This window comes from Anomaloglossus baeobatrachus, chromosome 6 (genome assembly GCF_048569485.1).
Source record: "Anomaloglossus baeobatrachus isolate aAnoBae1 chromosome 6, aAnoBae1.hap1, whole genome shotgun sequence".
In the NCBI taxonomy this organism is placed as follows: Eukaryota; Metazoa; Chordata; class Amphibia; order Anura; family Aromobatidae; genus Anomaloglossus; species Anomaloglossus baeobatrachus.
This window is the reverse complement of record NC_134358.1, coordinates 134,479,080-134,501,452: the sequence shown is the minus strand read 5'-3', so window position 1 is coordinate 134,501,452 and position 22,373 is coordinate 134,479,080. Positions and strand designations below refer to the sequence as shown.

The 22,373-nt window shown below is 44.1% G+C and overlaps 1 pseudogene; it reads right to left on the bottom strand.

The window, feature by feature from the left end:
• Nucleotides 1-21,957, bottom strand: part of LOC142244139 (kinesin-like protein KIF20A) — a 31,456-nt pseudogene extending 9,499 nt beyond the window's left edge.
• Nucleotides 21,958-22,373: the final 416 nt, after the last annotated feature.

Genomic DNA, 22,373 nt, shown 5'->3' with positions numbered 1-22,373 from the left:
TTTTTCAGTGTAAAGCATGAGCATTGAAGTTAATAGACCAGAGCTCAAAGTGTGAAATATACCAGTCGCAAAGTAAGACAAAGTTAAAAAAAAATAAAAATAAAAGTGAAAAGGTTCACCAAAAAGCAAAAAAACAGGATAAACCGAAAACACTAGTCATAAAAAGCAAAAAGAAAATGTACACCAGAATTGTCTCATTAAATATGTCAGCTATTTCTGAAATTGCAAGCAAGAAAAGAAAGAAAAGAAAAGAAAAATTAAAAAGAAAAGTTGTACAGTGCCCAGAAAATAGTGCTGACTTTTTTTTTTAAAGTGGTGTACAAAAATTGCAAAACAAAACCCACAAATCATAAATTTGGTATAGTTACAATTCACAATCATATTGACCTGAAGGCTAAAGCTCTCATCACTTATGGTGTAGTGATTAATTATTGAACTGCTGCTTTTTGTTTTTACATTCTGCCCCCAAAGAAAGCATTTGGTAGCCCATAATTGTACAACCCCCCCCAAAAAAAAGAACCTAAAAGCTCTGATTAGCAAAAAAAATAAAAAAAATAAATAAAATAAATCTCTGAAAGTAACTCAATTTGAGCAGATTTATTTCACTACAAGCCGCACGCCGAAGTCAAATAGTGTTCCTAACGTCTTATTCCTGCCAAGTGCCTAAAAATACTGTACAGCCGCCTAGGATACTGGACATTGGGTACAAATAAATAAATTGTGTGTGGGGTGGGGGGGTTGTCAATTGGTTTTGTTGTTTTTTTTTACCCCTTGTGAATATGAAAAGTTTGAAGTTAGATCCGCCATGGCATCTGCAAACTATTCCTGTCAACATCAAATAGCACCTGTAAAAATCTTGCAGGGCACCCAAACAGTAGTTTCTGACTATACGTAGATTGGGTATTTCGGCATTCAAGGGAAAATGCGTAATTTATAAGGTCCATTTTCTCCTATTATCCTTTATGAAAAATAAAGAAACAGAAGTTCCAGGTGGCACACAATCCTTCAAGGTGCACGTGTCCAAGGAAGGCATCCACAGTATAATTAATACAAAGGACCGGCACTCCAAATCTTCTGAAATATTTTTGTAGTTTATTCCATCATAATCATAATATACAGGCGTAAATTACGCGTTTCGGCTAATAGTGAGCCTTTTTCACATCTATCAAGGCTCACTATTAGCCGAAACGCGTAATTTACGCCTGTATATTATGATTATGATGGAATAAACTACAAAAATATTTCAGAAGATTTGGAGTGCCGGTCCTTTGTATTAATTATGAAAAATAAAAATTTGGAGTCTAAAATGAACATTTTAGCATTCTAGTAGAAAAAAAAAATTGCATTTTTTCATTCTAATTTTGCAGTATAGTATTGGGAGTTTAAAGCTAGGAAGGAGATGCAAAGGACATATCAAGGTCAGATAGGGAATGAAGATTGCATCATTAAAGTTAACCACTGAGATGTAAACATTTTCCCCATGTCGATAGTGCAAGTAACATTTGCAAAGCAAGTAGCTTTATTGGATACTACTGGGAGAGATACCTCCAAGTCTCATCAAGCTGCACCATCTGCTGAAACATGGCTTCCCCCATCTCTTTTCTTATCTGCATCTCCAGCAGCAGTTTGCTTTGCCTTTCAGACATCAACTTCTCCTTCAGCTCTTCAATTTTTCTCAAGAGGTCCTGTTAACAGTAATAAAAGGGTTAACTACAGATAGCATTACAGAGGATACAGAAAACTGCTTGATGTGGCCTCCTGACTGTATATCCTGTATACATGCACTGATGGAAACCAGAGAGATCCAAGAAGAACAGTTCCACCATGGAAATTCATGGACATCTTATACCTTGGACATGGAATAGTGGAGATCAATAGCATTTCACCCTCTGGTCTGCCTAATTTGTGCCATCTGCTGGCATTACTGAGACAGAAGTTTAGACAGGGCCATTACTCGCCTTATATAAGGCAATACAGTTACCTCTGCACTCAGGATGGAGATATCCATTTCCTCATCTTCATCCTCAGAAAGCAGATCCTCCACTGACACGTCTGCATCATTTTCTATTATAACCTTGCCATCTTTGCCAACAATTCTTGGGCTCATGAAATCAAAGCTTCGGGGTTGAATTGCCTGAACAACCTAAAATTGAACATCCAAGAGAAATCTCATGAGGGTCAGTGAACATCACAACAAAATGCATTTAATCCATGGACATTGGCTAATCCTTCTCAAGGGCTGCACGTTATAGAAGCTAAGGCTACATTATAAATCATCCACTTTAATACTGCTGGCAGGTGTGTAATTGGAATAGGTGCAAGGGCTGTAATCGCACCTGGGCCCCGGAACCTAGGAGGCCCAAAAGGGTCTCGACATATGAGAAAGCTTAATATGAAAGACCTGCAATGGATGGGGCTCTGTTGGAGACGTTGCACTGGGGTGCACAAATCAAGTTACACCACTGGCTGCTGGCCCAGCCGCGTGTACAGCTGATCAGGTTTGTCATTATGAGGGATTTTCCATTTTGATCTCTTCCTCCATCAGTCATACCTGGGACAAGTTGTATGGTAAAATAAAAGGAAGCTATTCAATACTATAATGTACTGGAAACCAGGAAGAAAAAAAAATCCCACCACTGGTTTTTGAGCTTTGTTTGTATGGTATTCACTGTTCAGTAAAATTTACCCAGAAATACCAAACCCTTATAGCTTTATTTTAATTTAAGTTAAAAAGCCACTTTATTATTATTATTATTATTATTATTATTAATAATAAATAAATACTACAGAGCTGTGCAAGTTTTTTTTTGCATGGCAAGTTGACGTTTTATTGATACTATTTGGGGGTAAAAAAGGACTTTGTTCTTGCAGTTACATTTTAGAAGGTTGTCAACCAAACACTGCAATTTTGGTGTTTTCATTTGTTTTTCCCTTTACAATTTAATGTATAGGTTAATTTTCTATTTTGTTAGATTGCAGTTTTTTGGATGTAGACAAAATAAGAAAAATATGCTATTTTGTTGTATTTTTAAAAGAGGAAAAGGGAGATGACTCAAATGTAAAAGTTTATTTTTTAGTATCATTAGGGAACTTGCAATTATTGGAACAGTTTTTCTATTGCAGTATATAGGTAATCCATCGCATTTCCACTGTATTGCAGTATACAGATTTCTACATAATACAGTCCAAGGCACGACTTCAGAAGAGGACTAAACAGCAGCCATAGGGTTCAGCCAACCCTTGGCTTCCATGACAAGCAACCAATCAACCCCCCCACAATCACATCACAAGGGTTGATGGGAGCAAGTGAAAGCAGGTGCAAAAGTAAATCACGCTACTTAAAAATGCCGCAGTAATTGAAAATTGCATTTAACTGGTTAAACAGCAGCAACTGAAGTGGTCTCCCGGCAGGGCTGGTGTCAGAAACCGGCAAACCCAGTCAAATGCCGGGGCCCTGGGCTGCCAAGGGTCCCACTTGCAGTGGCAGGCCACGCCACCGCTACTCAGGGGGGCCCGATGCCAGCTCTGTCACCGGCCTTTTTCCCCGCCAAGCATCACCCTTTCAATTGTATCGGCATCGCAGTTGCCGATACAAGTGAAAGCAATGAATGAAGAGATGGGGCAGCGTGCTCCCTTTCATCATTCTCCCTCTGTCTGCGCTCTGACAAATCAGTAGCGGAGCGCGGTGACGTCAACACTGCGCGCCTGTATTGAGGTCAGAGCAACAGCAGTGGGGGAACGAGAAGTACAGTTAGGTCCAGAAATATTTGGACAGTGACACAATTTTCGCGAGTTGGGCTCAGCATGCCACCACATTGGATTTGAAATGAAACCTCTACAACAGAATTCAAGTGCAGATTGTAACGTTTAATTTGAAGGTTTGAACAAAAATATCTGATAGAAATTGTAGGAATTGTACACATTTCTTTACAAACACTCCACATTTTAGGAGGTCAAAAGTAATTGGACAAATAAACCAAACCCAAACAAAATATTTTTATTTTCAATATTTTGTTGCGAATCCATTGGAGGCAATCACTGCCTTAAGTCTGGAACCCATGGACATCACCAAAACGCTGGGTTTCCTCCTTCTTAATGCTTTGCCAGGCCTTTACAGCCGCAGCCTTCAGGTCTTGCTTGTTTGTGGGTCTTTCCGTCTTAAGTCTGGATTTGAGCAAGTGAAATGCATGCTCAAATGGGTTAAGATCTGGTGATTGACTTGGCCATTGCAGAATGTTCCACTTTTTTGCACTCATGAACTCCTGGGTAGCTTTGGCTGTATGCTTGGGGTCATTGTCCATCTGTACTATGAAGCGCCGTCCGATCAACTTTGTGGCATTTGGCTGAATCTGGGCTGAAAGTATATCCCGGTACACTTCAGAATTCATCCGGCTACTCTTGTCTGCTGTTATGTCATCAATAAACACAAGTGACCCAGTGCCATTGAAAGCCATGCATGCCCATGCCATCACGTTGCCTCCACCATGTTTTACAGAGGATGTGGTGTGCCTTGGATCATGTGCCGTTCCCTTTCTTCTCCAAACTTTTTTCTTCCCATCAATCTGGTACAGGTTGATCTTTGTCTCATCTGTCCATAGAATACTTTTCCAGAACTGAGCTGGTTTCATGAGGTGTTTTTCAGCAAATTTAACTCTGGCCTGTCTATTTTTGGAATTGATGAATGGTTTGCATCTAGATGTGAACCCTTTGTATTTACTTTCATGGAGTCTTCTCTTTACTGTTGACTTAGAGACAGATACACCTACTTCACTGAGAGTGTTCTGGACTTCAGTTGATGTTGTGAACGGGTTCTTCTTCACCAAAGAAAGTATGCGGCGATCATCCACCACTGTTGTCATCCGTGGACGCCCAGGCCTTTTTGAGTTCCCAAGTTCACCAGTCAATTCCTTTTTTCTCAGAATGTACCCGACTGTGGATTTTGCTACTCCAAGCATGTCTGCTATCTCTGATGGATTTTTTCTTTTTTTTCAGCCTCAGGATGTTCTGCTTCACCTCAATTGAGAGTTCCTTAGACCGCATGTTGTCTGGTCACAGCAACAGCTTCCAAATGCAAAACCACACACCTGTAATCAACCCCAGACCTTTTAACTACTTCATTGATTACAGGTTAATGAGGGAGACGCCTTCAGAGTTAATTGCAGCCCTTAGAGTCCCTTGTCCAATTACTTTTGGTCCCTTGAAAAAGAGGAGGCTATGCATTATAGAGCTATGATTCCTAAACCCTTTCTCCGATTTGGATGTGAAAACTCTCATATTGCAGCTGGGAGTGTGCACTTTCAGCCCATATTATATATATAATTGTATTTCTGAACATGTTTTTGTAAACCGCTAAAATAACAAAACTTGTGTCACTGTCCAAATATTTCTGGCCCTGACTGTATGTATTCAGTGTGGCCAGACAACAATGGGGTGCATTAAACAATATAGGGGCTGTATACTACATGAAGATGCCTAATGCTATCTGGGTCTGCACTGTGCGATATACGGGCTGTATACTACATGAGGGTGCCTAATGCTATCTGGGTCTGCACTGTGCTATATGGGGATGTATACTACATGAAGATGCCTAATGCTATCTGGATCTGCACTGTGCTATATGGTGGCTGTATACTACATGAGGATGCCCAATTCTATCTGGGTCTGCAGAGGGCCATATGGGGGCTGCATTATACTACATGGGAGCTATATAATACTATATGGAGGACTATGGCGACTTCATAACACTATATAGAGGAATATATATATATAGCTGCATACTACTATACCCCCAGAGTTGTATGTCCCCTCTACCTCTATTATGTATACCCCCACCTCAGAGCTGTATGTCCCCCCACCCCAGAACTGTATACCCACAGAGCTGCACGTGTCCCCCCCCCCACCTCAGAGAGACACTGCCCCCCTCTAGAGCTGTATGGCTCCCTCTGGAGCGGTATGCCCCACAGTAATGTGCATGTCCCCAGCCCTTCCTGTGATGTATGTACAGCAGAGTCAGTGTGATCTCTGTGCGGCCATGTCTGTTAGTGACTGCCACCAATCAGCGTGGCACAGACATGCCAAGGAGGAGCTGGATTGAGACCAGTGGGGGAGGCTGCTGTCGGCTTCCCAATATTAGAAATATCTCTAATGTGTCTGAGTGCATGTATGATGTGTATATGTACGTCAGTGTATATGACTGTCTAGATTTATGTCTATTTATATGTGTTTTTCTCTTTAAATGTGCATGTGTACGTATGCCTGTATGTGTATGTATCTGTGCATGTCTATGTGGATGGGGCCCACTGAGACACTTTCGACCAGGGCCCACAAAAACCTGGAGCCGGCCCTGGTCTCTGGTCACTGCTTTACAGGATAAAGTTGTCTATGTAACTATAGAGCATGCTGAAGGCTCAGATCCTGAGTTCACTCAACATATATGAGAACCTGTAAGAGTGATGCGTGACATAAAAAGGGGATGTCCGGACTTTAACAATGATGACCTATCCAATAGATAGGCAGGAATGATCGATGTCACATCCTCACCAATCAGTTGTTCACAGGACCGCCACCACTAGCTAAAACTACACAGCTGCAGAGCAGCACAGCTCAGCCACCTATATAGTGGTCACGGCTGGGTACTACATATCCACCCACCATTTAAATCAACAGCAGCTGTGCAGTACCATGCCATGGTCACTATTCCGTTGACAGAGCTGTACAGCTCCGCAACTTAGTAGTTGCGGGGGTGCTGGGTGTTCACTGATCAGACATTGAGGACTTTTCCTGAGGATTAAAGTCCCAGATGACCAGTTTGCAGCTGAAAACACAAAGTGTTAAGAGATAGGCATGTTAATCCATATTTGGCTGAAGAAACATTTATATACATAATTTAAAAGGGTTTTCTGCATAACAAATAGATGATAACTGGATATGTAAACCTCAGTATTTGTAGTCAAAACCAGGAGTGGAACAATCAGAGGAAAAGTATAATAGAAACAGGTCACCACTTCTGCACTATTCACCCACTCCTGGATTTGGCTTCTAAATTCTGGAGGCAGGGCCAGCTCCAGGTCATACATACATACGTCATATACTGACATACCTAGATACATACATCATACATGCAGATAGATATTTTTATTATGAGGAAGCTGGCAGCAGCCTCATTCACCTCCCCCACTTTTCTCCCATCCAGCTCCTCCCAGGCATGAGGCTTTGCCACGCCGATTTGTGGCAGTCACTCAGACATGTCTGCACACAGAGCACACCGACACTGCTGTATATATGTAGCGCCCCTGAAGCCGTCAGAGCTACAAGGTACTGCATCCCCACCAGGATACAGGCCCTACCCCCTAGGGACCCAGAAGACCAGTGCCGGTAACAACCAAACACTCCAGATAATCAATGTTTTTCCCCCAATTCCCCCATAGACTGGTACCAGGCTAGGGCTGGACCAATGGATGGCCGCCTAGAGGTGGAGCCAATCAAGTCCACTAGACGACCAGGTGGGAGGGGCAGATAGTGGACGAAAAATCAAGGAGTCTGTGACAGAGCAAGAGGAAGGACTGCTGAGAGTGTAACAGTGACTTGAGGGCCCAGGTAGTTGGTTGCTGGTGGAGTACGGTGGAGTACTCCCGGAATCACGCACCAACGGGGTACAGAATCCTAGGTCAGGCAAAAGCTCCAGGCAGACCTGATAAAATCTGCACAGTGAGGGGACCATCAAGGACCTCACTGACCTTTAAGTTCAGAACACCGTAGCAATGGGAGAACCGGGAACCAGGACCAGAGGCTAACCCCACAGGGTTCACGCGACAGTCATACAGACTACTGTTAAACCAGCACTGAGACTAAGGGGACCTGCGGTTGAGACCAGCCGGCCTCAGGTGACCAGTTTCCAGCTTACTGTGCGTAAAGGAACCAGTTACACTGCGACCCCTTGTGTGGCCTACCTTCTTTCAACACCCATCTACCTCATCTATCCTCTGGGGCCTGCCCTGCTTGCGGAGGGCTTAACAACCAAGCTGCCACTAACACCAGCCCCAGTAGCAAGAACTGTGCAGCGGCGCTCCATCCACATAGACGCAAACCTCCAGTGGCATCACGTCTAAACATTTATTCAAACTCCCATGTAAATGGCATGGAACCGGTCAACGGCCACCAAGTGATATCTCCCCAGCAATACACCGCCCGGGACAGAGTACCCCATAACTCTGGGTGACACATACATCACAGGAGAGGCTGGGCGCATACAGCATTGGGTTGGTTGACATACAGCTCTGAGGTGAGGGGACATATAGCTCTGTGGGTAAAAGTAGCACCCAGGGGGCAGGGGGATGACAGGCACAGGGTGTCTCATACGTGAGTTACTAGTCACTGGGCTGGTGTGATGGCTTGGAATGTCGCGGTGGCGTGCACAGTGTACAGCAGTAAGGAGGGAAGATTATGGGGATAGTAGTAGGATGAATGTTGTGACGCCACCTGTGGTATGTGGTCAGGGATTTAGCCGCCGCTGCGGTCGCTGTCCTCCGGGGCGGATGGTAGTAACAGCCAGAGATGGTATCGCTCCCCACAGGTGGAGCAGGCCCCGGGGAGGATGATGAGAGAAATAGTGATGGCATTTTAGTACCAAGGAGCGGTTCCGGTAATCAAGAGACAGTCTATTGCTGCGGTTCCTGGGGTCTTTACTCACTCTTTGTGCTGTGCCACTCGCCTGGTTAATACTGGTCATCTGCTGTGATGGGCTCCATCTACCCCGGATAAGTTAGGAGAAGTCACCGGTGTTTGAAAGAAGAAAGTCCTTTTTCAGAGTTGCCCTTCTTAGCTGTGAGGCACCTGGGCTGAGCATTATGCTCCCAGCCTTAGGCCCCGAGAAGAGAGAAGGAAGGGATGTGTCCCAGAACTGGTGTTTCAGGTAGACTGACTAGTGATTGTATCAATGTGCTCCTACTTCTAACCCAAGTGGAGCCCGTCCCCTAGGTGGCTGGCTTCAGTGACCAGGGAAGTCCCATGACTTGTGATTGCCACCCCCTGCCTACCCCGAGCCATTATCCCCCTGGGAGAAGGCTCCTGAGCTTTATGGAAAAAGTGTGAATGTGGAACACCAGTGATAAACCCCCTCCTTACCCGAGGTGAATATCGCGCCTAAAATAAAGTGCAATACTCTGTTGCGACTGAAGCCTCAGGGGTGCCACTGGGGTGGAGGGGACATACAAATCTTGGGGATATAGGACAGGGTGAGCCATAACAATGGCTACACCCTGATAAAATGGAAGTGGTTGCCGATATCCCCTTACAGTTTGTGGCATATTCGTACATGGGAGGAGAAAAACATTTGAGGCCAAGTGACGCACATGGTGGCCATCTGCAAAGCCGCCATTTTGAATTCAACCTTACTTTTTTCAATGGGAAGGGGGTCATGTGCACACAAACACAGGATTGAACAAGAAAAACAATGGTGAGCTCATTTTTGATGAAGCTTTATTCATTATCGCATTGACATGTTTGACATGGATCAATGACAGTAACCCACTAAAAGATGTGCTCAAAGTGCTGCCCATTGTGTTGATTTGTCAACGCAATTCTCTTCTCCCACTCTTGACACACCGAGAGCAATACCACAGAAGAAATGCTACCACAGGCCTCCTGTATCTGTTTCAGGTGCCTCACTTCCTGGATCTTGGATCTGCGGTATTGCTCTCTGTGTGTCAAGAGTGAGAAGAGAATCGCGTTGACAATTCAACGCAATGGGCAGCACTGTGAGCACATCCTTTAGTGGGTTACTGTTGATCCATGTCACAAACGTGTCCATAACTCGATAATGAATAAAGCTACGTTAAAAATGAGCACACCATTGTTTTTCTTCTGCAATTCTCTATGTGTTTGATGTGTCAAATGACCTCTTCCCATTGAAAAAAAGTTGAATTCAAAATGGCAGCTTTGCAGATGGCCGCCATGAACGTCACCCGGCCTCAAATGTTTTGCCCCTCCCATGTACTAAAATGCCACAAACCGTAAGGTGATATCAACCACTTCAGTTTTATCAGGGTGTTTCCATACTTATGGCCCACCCTGTAGTATGCAGCCCCCATATGCCTCCATGTAGTTTAATGCACCCAATATTCCTCCATATAATATAATGCACCCCATAATGATCCATCTAGTGTTATGCAGCCCCCATATAATATAGTGCACCCAATATTTCACCATATAGTGTAAGGGTATGTTCACACGCTGCCTTTTTTTTTTTTTTTTTTAAACTACAAAGATGCAGCGTTTTTGTCCCAAAAACCGCAATGCATTTTTCAAGAGTTTACCGCCTTTTGCCCAATGTGTTTTTTTTAAGTCAGATCTATTGACTTGAAAAAAAACTGAAAGAGAATTGACATGCCGCATCTTCAAAAACGCAGCCAAGATGCAGCCAACAAAAGATGCCCAGTGTGGACAGCAAAATAGAAATCTCAGACTTTGCTGGAGGAAGGAAATGCATGCATTTTGGTACATCATTGTGATTTAAAAAATTCACCAAAAACGCAGCAGAAGATGCCCTGTGTGAACTTAGCCTTAGCGCTCATCGATCAGATTCATTTACCTGGGTAGACTAAGGTTTTGATTTAAATTAGATATCCGTTCTACTTACTTTTTTAGCAACAGCAGAAAACTTCATAACATGCAGCGTCTCGTCATAGGTGGAAGCGCACTGATTGATATTCACAATCATACAGGCTCTTCCTTTCCCACAAAAAAAAGGCTGAAACAATCTGGTGAGTTTGCTTTCCCTGAATGGGACATAGCTCGGTTTCCTGGAGGTAAAGAAAATGCAGACTAGGAGCACACATGTATAATAAGTGAATAACACCAACACAACCATTACATGCCCCTTGCAGTACCACATAGCCAGGTGTGATCACTTACTTTGGGTTCTGGCTCTGCTTCAGGCCTGCAATACATTTTCCAAGGATGAGGAGAGAGTTATTTATATTCCCAGCTTCTTTCAATCTGTTACCGACCGTTTGAGTTTTATTACAACGTTCAGATCCGGCCAAGTCACATAAAGACATCCTGCACAGGGGCAGAGAAGAGGTGTCAAGAAGTGTCAGATGTGCCGACCAGTGATAACTAATCTACACCTCTGGAAAAATCCAAAATAAGATGAAGGCCTCATTCAGATGTATGCTTTGCAAGAACACGTTTTATCTGTGATTTTCTTGGATCCAACATGTACTCTTATAACTCACGTCTTTTTTTGCAGACAGTGGTCTATAGCACTGATTTAAAAACATGGCCCTTTATAAATTCTAGAAAAATCTTTAGACACCCGAGTCTTAGGCTGGAGACACACTTGCGAGTGACTCATGCGCAATACGCGCGAGTCTTGCATCGCAACACCCGCCATGGCCGCACACTCTCCGGACAGGAGTGGATCAGCTGCATGTATTTCTATGCAACTGAGATGCTCCTGTCCTGAGAGCAGCAGTCCATGGCGGGTAATGCGATGTGAGACTAACACGTATTACGTGTGAGTCACTCGCAAGTCTGTGTCCAGCCTTAAGCTCAGCCTCACATGTCCGATTTGCATAGCTCACTCATGGGCTTGATACAGACCACCCACCAGTCTTCTGACGCGAACGCAACAGCTTTAGAGACATATCTAAGAAGCCATTGTATTCTGTTCAGGAAACTTGCAGCCCTAATGGAAAACTAGGACTGTACATGAACCATGACACTCAGACATGTGAAGCCGCCCTAACTGTTCTGGTAGATAAATATATCTCCTGTTTTAAAAAGAGTTACCTTTACAAATCACCAAAAGCATGCAGTGTTTGCACTTACTCTGACACTCCGATGACACTGGGATCCTCACCGTGGCTTAATTTGATAATTCGAATGGTAAAAATACTGTGGCTAAAACAAAATAAAGACATTATATCTATATATAAAAATACATAATATATATAGTCACAGACACAGCCAGGGGAAGAGGGTGGTAGTGGAGAGCACACAGATATCCCCCCTGCTACCACCAATCTGTCACTAAGAGCATTCTGACACCCCAATTGTAAGGACAATCTCAATCCACTGACGATTAATGGATGAGGCCGCGACTGTTTCTACTATTAGGTTGATTATTGGGGAGCACACAGTGAGGGTATAGTATAATATATTCCAACGCAAGCACTGAAAATATATTATATATATATTCATTCCATGCGTTTGAATCGGTAGTATATACACTGTAGTAAATAATGTTTCAATAGATAGGAAATATGATACGTGTATGGTCATCCATCAGCCTGATATTAATTTGGGGCTGATGTACTGATCCACAGTTATATAAAACTATGCATGTTCAGCCCCTCCGGATCCCAATGCTGAAAATATAAAAACTTATATTGAAGCCGTTCATAAGACTTTAATTCATAATTTCTATAAGGGAACAAAGATTTTGAATGTACTCTAGCTTTCTGTTCACAGATGCCCTTATCTGTACAGGTCGTAAATCTGTCCTCCGCATTCTTGTGCATTCAGAGATTGAGTACAAGTACTTGGTGCCTATCGAGGAAGTAGTTGGGAGTCCCTTCGAATTGTGTCAAAAGTGCCTTCTCCTTTATACCACAGATTAGACAATGCTATTCACAGCAGCACAGATTGAGCCACATTTTTGGCAGGTTCCTGTTCATTTTGTTCAGCCTTAGGACTCATGGACCTTGCGGCAGCTGATATCGCTTTTATACTGGTTGTGTGTCACACAATCACAAGTTGAGGAGTCAGCTTTTTCACCCATTTCCTTTTTATTGGGTAAGACCCTATTGAGCTTATTTTAACCACAGCTTTTTAAACTATGATCGATCAGAGTATTTAAAGTTTTCAATACTGGCGGACTTGTGTGCGAGAAGAGGGAAGTAGATTGGGGATATGGTGGATTTTGTGGTACACATGCAGAAACGTTGATTGCAAAGTGAAGCATAATATGAGTAATTGAATGGGGGTTATCAGCTGGGTATTCCATATTCCCATCTTGGGCATTTCTTTCAAATTCACTTTTGGGAATATAAAAAAAAATTTGAAGTATTGTGCTATAGAACTTCCTATTTGAAAGAAATGGGAAGATACTGTCTTGTGTATTGTGTTGACACAGAGCCTAAAATGTGAAGAGGTCTGCAGCAGCTGAAATTTTAATTTACAGAAGTAAATTTGAGGCAAGAGCTCAGCAAAACAATCCACGAGTCCAACTACATTTTACCTTCTACTGGACTGTTGATTCATCTTCGTTGATGCTAAACTTCGATTCTTGTTGCCGATTTGCAGTATTTTACATGCTTCCTCTGTGCTCGTGATATTAAACCACTTTAAATCTTATAAAAAAAAATTCCATCTATAAACAGAGTATCATCTAAATAAAGTCTACATCCGTGTACAGATAACCAGAACAATTAAGCACTTATTTCTAAAAACCACAATAAAAGTTGGTTTTACAGAGGACTTCTTGTAATGGGAAACAACTATTGAGTTCTTTGTAGTTTTTAGTACTTTGTACAGACTCCTTATACTAAGCAGATATCTGATGAACCCTAGAATACTATTCATAAATTACTACAAGGGTCTGATTAAATCTTAGTTGACTGCACTGGGGATCAAAGGACATTAAGAAAAATGTGTATGTTCTTCCCAAGTCTGCACATTGCCTCACATCCAGACATTTATGACATTATATCATAACTAGAGTTGAGCAATGTCCTCCAATATCTCCCTATTACATTGTTGTCCCTTCTCCATCAAAGCGATACCGCTCTCCAGCCAGTCCTCCAATTGCTCCACTTCAGCCTTCTCATTCTAAGTTTTCGGCACTGCTTATTTCGTCATACGCAGTCACAAGACTACATGGAGCTTAGTGGTGATGCTAGAAGACCCATAACAATGGACAGGCCAAAATAGAGCAATGGAAAGATTGAACAGCAGTAGGCTGGGTATAGGGAGGGACAAACATTTTATTTTAATCCACTCAGTTAGCCATTATTTTGCTTGATTATGATAACTGGCTGCAATTTTGCTGAATTTGTGCAAATTGAATTCCTCCCCCCCCCAAAAAAATAAAAAATGGGCCTCTTTGTAAGTTTATAGAAAAATCAATTCGCTCATCAATATGCACAAATATTTCATATGAAACAAGCCACCTTAAAGACCGCACAAGTACGAATTTACCTTTCACATAAGATGTGCCCAACTGATCATCACAGATCTTTAAGGCAGCCCTTTTTTGGTTCTTTGATGTGGGAAACTGGTCCAGTAGGTCGTACACATACTCATTGTAGATTTCAAAGAAGGACACCCAAGCGGAGAACTGATTTTGTTCATTACCGTCTAGAAATTTGTCAGAGGATTAAATGTTTAGAATCGAATATATCCAGCAGTATTAAGGATCATTCACAAAATTGAAGTGGTTCAATATGCAAGAGTTTAACCAATATTCTGATTCACCTTGATCTCCGGGCAAGGCGTCTTCACACAGACTTTTCAGGTTGCCAGAACTCAGAACAGTTTTCATACTATCCTGGAATAAAAAACACTAAGCTTTATTAGGGATGAGAGAACCAGAACGGTAAAATTTAGGGTTCGTACCAGACACAGAGTGCCAGAGGCTCAAACTCTGACTTTAAAAGAAAGTCTGTCAGAGTTCGGATACTGTTTCTATGGTAATAAAGTTTGTTGAAAGGCTGCAGCACAGCCAATCAAGCTTTATTGCATGCGGAAGATGCCCGTGTACTGCTGTAAACAAATTAAAATAAAAAAATTACATGGTCTCCAGTATATTTTTGCTAACCAGAGCAGGTAAAGCAGACAGCTGTGGGCTGGAGCCATCAGCTGCCTTTACCTTGGCTGGTTATCAAAAAGAATACCACAAATTTAAAAAAAAAAAAGTGGGGACCCACCTATTTTTGATAAACAGCCAATATAAAGCAGATAGCTGGGGGCTGCAACCCTCAGCTTTACCTTGACTGGTTATCAAAAATAGAGGAGATCCCATGCAGTTTATTTTTTGCATGGGCTGTGCCCTATTTTTGATAGAGAGCCAAGGTAAAACAAACACAGCTGGGACTTGTATTATCAGGCTGTCAAGGCCCATAATTATTTGCCCCCTCCCAGCCTAAAAATACCAGCTCCCCGCCGCCCCAGAAGTGATGCATCCATTAGATGTGCTAATTGTGCCACTTTGCTCAGATCTTCCCGATTGCCCTCGTACAATGGCAATCGAAATAATACTTTTGGGGTTGATGTCAGCTGTGAATTCACAGCTGGCATCAAGCCCAGGGTGTAGTAATAGAGAGGCATCTATCAAACACCATCGTTACCAACTCTGCAAGTGTAGAGTAAAGGAGAAGAGAAAAAAAAAACCCCAAAACACTGGAAAAATGTGTAAATTAAAAAGATACTGGAATGAGGCTCCATAGTAATCGATGGGTGTCATAGGTCTTTATACCATTGGATTACGTCAGAACTTAAGATTTCCTTTGAACTAATTTATGAACAAGGGCGTGTGGGGAAGTCTTTATTTAAATACATTTTTGGTGGGGGCTTTGTGTGTTTAGCGCTATATGTGCAGGGTTAATAATGGGGAATGCCTCTCCATTACTAACCCCTATGCTTGATGTCAGCTGTCAATACACAGCCGATAACTTCAAAAGCACTACCCTGATTGCCAATGAATCAGGGCAATCGGGAAGACCTGGGCAAAGTGCCAGAATGCAAGCAGCTAATGGATGTGGCACTTCTGAGGCACCTACAGGCTGCAATTTTTAGGATAGGAAGGGCCAAATAACCATGTGCCTTCCAAGCCTGATACCAGCCCCAGCTATCTGTTTTACCTTGGCTCACTATCAAAAATAGGGCGGACCCCACAACTTTTTAAAATAAAATTGAATAATTAAACAAAAAAAAAAAAAACAAAACTTCATGTGATCGCCTCGACTTTTGATAACCAGTCAAGATAAAGCTGACAGCTGAGGGTTGCAGCCAACAGCTGTCTGTTTTACCTGCGCTTGTTTTTAAAAACAGGATACAAACCACTTTATTTCACTATCCATAATTGTTTTCAGGTCAATTTCCCCCATTTTGCAGCCTGCTAGTGTGGCGCCCTGGACAAGCCAGGACATCACAGGTACTGCAACAACACACCCCACACCCCGGCTAGGCACATCAAGGTCAGACAAAAATCCTTGTTGCCTCCCTCGAGGGGCTGATGTCCACACCAGGGGGTGGAGCCAGGTGGTTGGCCCCACCCATCGAGGAGTTCACAGTCATGGAGGCGGGAAAAGGGAGAGAGGGGAGAGTTCAGTTTGGGGAGTTGAGGAGTGAAGTGGTAGCGGAGCAGACTGACCATGTCTGAATGCGTGGCCCGGGCACATACAGCAAGGTTGGAAGACTGTGGTGACCGTCTGCAGGAGGGGCTGATTGACGTGAACCGTAAGGACCGGGGACGGGCGGTGGCCCGCCGGTACCGGATCGGGGAGCGAAGAGAAGCCAGCACCATTCGGCAGGGCCTACGGACCCCGACCAGGCTTGGAGTCACCGTAAAGCCGGTCAAATCCGTTAGCGAAGGGAACCTCCGGGGTTTCCCAGCAGTCAAGACCCGATTGAAGGCAACCGCTCAAACCGTGAAGGGAAATACAGTCACCGCCAAGGCTCCAGTTCCCAGGGCCAGAGCCTGCGGGCAAAAGGGGCTCCCTCAGCATCCATCCAAGCTGGGGAGCGGGTTACCGGTGGGAAGCCACCAGAACCGAGAACATAACAGGTGCAGGGAAAGGCAGTCACCACCAACCTACCGGGAGAAGAACCACCGCAGCCGTTTGTGGGACCCGTCCATCCAGCCGTTTGTTTTACCGGAGACTTTGCATTCATCATTGGCTGTGTGAGTACCACCGTGCCGTGCGGCACCGCACTGCCCCCACGACCCTGCACCTCACCAGGCCCCGTAACCCACCTGCCATTCCTCCCTCACCAGGCCCCGGGACAACCAACCCCCTTACCCACGGAGGGGAAAAACAACATCCAAGCTGCTCCCTGTCATTACTCCCGGGATCCCCGTCCAGAGCAGCGGTGGTGTCACAACCTCACCACAACCGTGGGTGGCGTCACAGACAAATCCCCAAAACCATTCCCCTTTTCACTCGCAGGCGAGGAGCGCCGCTCGAGTCCCTGGATCCAGCCCACCGCTCGAGCCACCGAGCAGCAAGCGAAGCAGCAGCAGCGCCGGACCCGAGCGTGGTGTGCGCAGCGTCCCCTCCCCGCCTGCGACACTAGCCCTTACTATGACCATTTTAAAGCACAGAAGTTCAGGTCCCCATTGACTTGTATGGGATCAGGTGTCAAGTCTGGGACCCAAACAGACTTTTGTAACTTAAGTCCGGCTGAACCTGAAGTCCCACAGGTCCACTCATCTCCATTTATTATGAACAGCTACGGATTATATTTTCTTATCTGCAAAGTAAGTAATAAGGAGAGAGAAACATCTAAGCTACATGTATATACTCTATACTGGCATATGGGATTTTAACATATATAATGAAATTTTCTCCAAAATAGAGTTAGTTGTTCTAATATCCTATATAGGAAGATAAATATTAGGCAACTCCACCTCCACATTGTGGACATCACAATGACAGGCAACACTAAGCATTACATTTCCAGGTTTAGACGGACCTCCTTTAGACTTGAAAAGAGAGACGCTTTCATAGCTTCTTCTTGTTTTACTTGAGTAGCGTCCAGCATCATAACATCATTACCAAGATAAGGCTTAAGGTTCATCTTGACGTACTGCCGCCCTTTAATATGGTCAAACACCACGTCCAGCGATCTGGGCAGAATACCTCCATCTTTTGGTGTTCCTAAGTGTTGAAATAATCCTTTGTGACTGATCAATACATGTACATAAAAGAGATTTATCATTCTAGCATATGCAAAATGTCTAAAGATGTTCACCCACTGAGAACAGCAGCGCCCACATCACTGGAACAGTGCCGTTGCGGTAGGTGATATACACGGTTTTTGTTTTCTCTAAGGCACTGAATGAAGCAGCGATTGTCCAGTAACAGAAACCTCTAACATTTTGTGGGTTCCTCCTATCAACGATTATATTCCAGGGTTTTTAGGTGTAGTGCGATTAAAACTGGTTTTCTTCAAGCAGAATTTGAATAACATAACAGACACTAGAATAAATACCTTGAATTGTAAAGGTTTTCCCAGCATTCGTGACACCATAAGTGAAAACAAGCCCATTCTGACCATTGGCGAAAGAGACCACCAGGTCTTTCATGGTGCCTTCAAAAAAATCTGTCTGAGTTGTGTCCTCACCGAAGATCTGCAAAATAAAGAACAATAATGCAAATGTATATACAGTATATGCGGCAACAAAGGAATCAGCAGGGCAATCACTTACCCTTGTGAATGTAAACTTGTGCACTGACTGCCCGATGCCTCGCTCACAGTTTTTCATTGTAGAGGAGTCTTTAGGGGCACGTAGAAACACAACCTCAGAGTTCTCTATAGTCACACAGTCCTTAAAAAACAAACCGCACAACATGGGAAAAAAAAACCCTGAAGTTTTAACACCTACTGCGCTTTCTGATAAAACGTTTTATTTCTTTTTTTCATAAATAACTACTACATGTGAAAAGAAGAAACCTTTGTAATTATTTTAGCAGGTAATCTGCTCATCTCTCTTTCTGGGCTTCTCATTCATTCTCAATTCACTGGTAAAATGGTCTCCAGTAAAAACAGATTGTGTCTGCCTTTAACTTCTCCATTCTCCCCTTTCCATAGAATATTAAAAGTACCAACTATCTGCTATCACAGCAATGTCTTTTATTTAAAGAAAACTTGTAACCAGGTTTTTCCCTTAAAAGCTTCAGCCATCACCAGTAAACCTTTATATACAGCAATCTAGAATACTGTATATAAGAGCCTAGGCCACACTGTAGAATGTAAAAAACACCTTTATTATGGTCATCTAGGGGGTGGTCTGGGCCGATGGGTGTCACTGTTCTCGGTCCAACTCCTACTTTTACGTCCATCGCTGCTGTCCTTCCCAGCCATGCATCCTACATCATCCACATATAGGTCTCCATTGCGCTCCTGCACATGTGCACTTCGATCTGCTCAGGGCAGATCAAAATATTGTATTGCTCATGCACGTGCGACCTTTGACCTTTAGTCATGCCCGCACATTACAGTACTTTGTTCTTCCCTCAGTAGGGAAGATCAAAGTGTGCACGCGAAAGAGCACAATGGCAGCCTGTGTGGATGATGTAGGATGCATCATCCACACAGGGCTGAGAAGGAGGACGGTGACTGCACCAGATAGAAGAGTCGCCGAACTGAGACCAGTGACACATCAGACCCGACCTCCCCCTAGTTGAGTATTATAAAGGTATTTTTTACATTCTACAGCGTGGCCTGGGCTCTTATATACAGTATTCTAGAATGTTGTATATCAGGGCTTACTGGTGGTAGCCGCAACTGTAAAAAAAAGAAAAAAAAAAAAAAAAGGTAAAAACCTGGTGACCGGTTCCCTTTAAATCAAATCTGTCCTCACAATTTTTAGCCATGAATTAAAAGATCAGTCCAAGAACAGTTGCTTATTTTCATGTATACTATTAAAAGGGGTGCTTTACTAGTTAGCATTACTGGCCACATTGATATAACATTGAGTAATGCTAACTAGTGAATCACCTCTAATTTATAAAATTAAAACGACAGGTTCTCTTTAAGCTTCAACCATACACAATTGTAAACCACAAGTCATACTGACACGCCCAACGGGGTCTTGGGGGAGGTTTACCCCTCACTAGGCGGGTTTGGGGAGGTCACAGTGGCCTGGCCCGGTACAGTGACCCCATCGGTGTCAAAGATGGGGATGGGGATGTTGGCAGCAGTAGTTATTCGTGACGCCACCTGTAGTATGCGGACAAGTAGTAGCCGCCGCTGCGGGAGGTCTCTTCTGGGGCAGATGGTGACGTAGCTTGGGTTTTGCAGCTCTCCACAGGCAGAGCTTTGGCCCCAGGGAGGATGTTGGGAGTAGTAAGTAGTTCCCTGCTGCTGTTCAGCTATGGCGCAGGAAGGATTGGACGACACAGGGGTTGCAGTTTAAGTTCTTTACTCACTGAGTTGCTCTTGCCTTTGGACCGCCAGACTCAGCTGTGATGGGCTCCAGCCGATCCCGGGTAGTTCAGAGGTCAGAACTGGTGTTTCTTTTAGTGAGCCCTTCCTCCCTGCGGCTTGAAGCTTCGCTGGGACCAGAGTCCTGGGAGTTCTGTTCCCAGTCCCGTATAGCAGGCAGCACAAGTCCGTAGTTGGAGCCGCCCTATGGTCACGACTCCTGGCTATGTGTTGCTTTGCCCCGGTTTCTGTGTGTGGGCTAGAAGACTTTGAATCCTCTGCTTGGTGGTTTCTGCTGGTGGGACATGAAGTGCCCACCAGCCTAGGGCTCCGCAGCCTGAGGTTGGCGCTGGCCCTGAGTGAGCCATCAGCTCTCCCCTTAGTAACAGTGTTCTCCTGCATCTCACTCCTTTCCTGTCCTGGACTAGACTCTAAGTGTGTGCGTGTCGCCTAGCTCCCCAGTGTCTAGCTCCTCCCCCTGGGTTCCTGAACTAGTGAGCAGAGGGTACACTACATTAGTGATTGCCACCCTCCAATGTCTCTATCCTAGCCTAGTCCCAGTGAGACCATCTGTGTTTTGGTGAATTGTGGTGGTTTTACCGGCGATGACCTCCTCCGTATCCGAGATGAATACTGCACCTCTGGTGAGATGCAGTACCCTGTGGCGACTGAAACCTCAGGGGCGCCACAACTCCAAGTCCGAACCTTTGCCTACAACAGTCATTTGGCATGTCACATTCTGTTAAAGGATCAGGCCAAGCTCCTGCGTATCCGACAACCCATGGACAAATGGTGCTTTTGGACAACACAGTAGAGATGAATGGTCACAATCACAACTGAGATGCCATCCACCCTTGGTGGCCTTAGGGGCTGATAAGGAATGGATCCATCAAACCAGTTACGGTGACAAGAGCCAGTGTAAGCAGAGACCTGCAAAAAAGGTGAAACCAACCTGAGATTCATCGTTACTAAGTTCTGCCTTAGAAAAAGGTCGCACTCGCAAATACACTTTCAGCGGATGTGATCCCTGGGTGCTCTGAGAAACAAAAAAAACAAAACAAAAAAAAAACAAAACATAAATGAAAATATTCAACAGGAAAGCAGTGAGGCAGGTTGTTCCAGCCTCGATATCCACCATGGATGATTTCATTGTTACAGCGTGTACGGTGAGCATAACAATATCTTTCATTGCGGGACGAACTTCAAACGTTACTGTTCGGGTCCGCTCATCTCTATTCCTGGCTTAGCCTTACTAAAACCACCCATGTGCGATGGCAGACCTACCCCCCCTTAATAAACAAACATTCAAGATATTCTTCTTAAATGCAGTCACAGCAATGTTTTTTAAGAGGGAAACTGAAATCAGTTATAGTGAAATGACTACAGGTAAAAAAAAATTGCCAAATGTCTGTTCTCAGCCCCAGCAGATCTCAGCATCTCCATAGCTCTGGACCACAAACACTCAGTGTAGTCTGACCCTGCACCGAGCCCTCCACCTACCCTCTCCTCTAGAGGGCGTGGAGGACACCATGACTGCAGATTCCAACTACAAGGCTCTTTATGTAGTCTATAATCACAGAAACACAGGCTTGGAGCTGCAAACTAAAAATACCGGTATATATATTATACACACACACTATGTATGTATGCAGAAAGTCCTCGCTCCTGTGCTGCAGGACCCGATGGTGGGAAAGGACTTACCAGTACTGGGGAGTCGGAGGTAAAAGTGTCCCCTGCAGCGCTGCACATTGTGGGGTCCAGCAGACCGCTCTGCTCTGCACACAGCATAGCATGATCCATGGCATCCATCAGGGCTGGATTTGGACCTGCTCTCCACAGTAGTAACTGTTAAAGGGATTCCACTGTCAGGTGAATTAAAAGAAAGGAGTTAAAGGGCCAGCTTGTGGCATTCATAAAATAACACCGTGATGGTACTAATTAATGCAGGTTAGGCGACTGCAATGTGTGAACACTGCACTATAAGGCTATGTGCGCACGCTGCGTTTTTTTGACGCTGCGTTTTGGCTGCTAAAAATGCACAAAAACGCACCTGCATGCGTTTTTACCGCGATTTGGTGCGTTTTTGATCTCTGCGTTTTGCTGCGTTTTTCCAATGCATTGCATGGCAGGAAAGAATTGACATGTCCATTTTTTCTTTTCAAGCTCAAAAACGCAGCTTAAAAAAAACAGTTGTGTGCGGACTGCAAAAATGAAAACTCAGACTT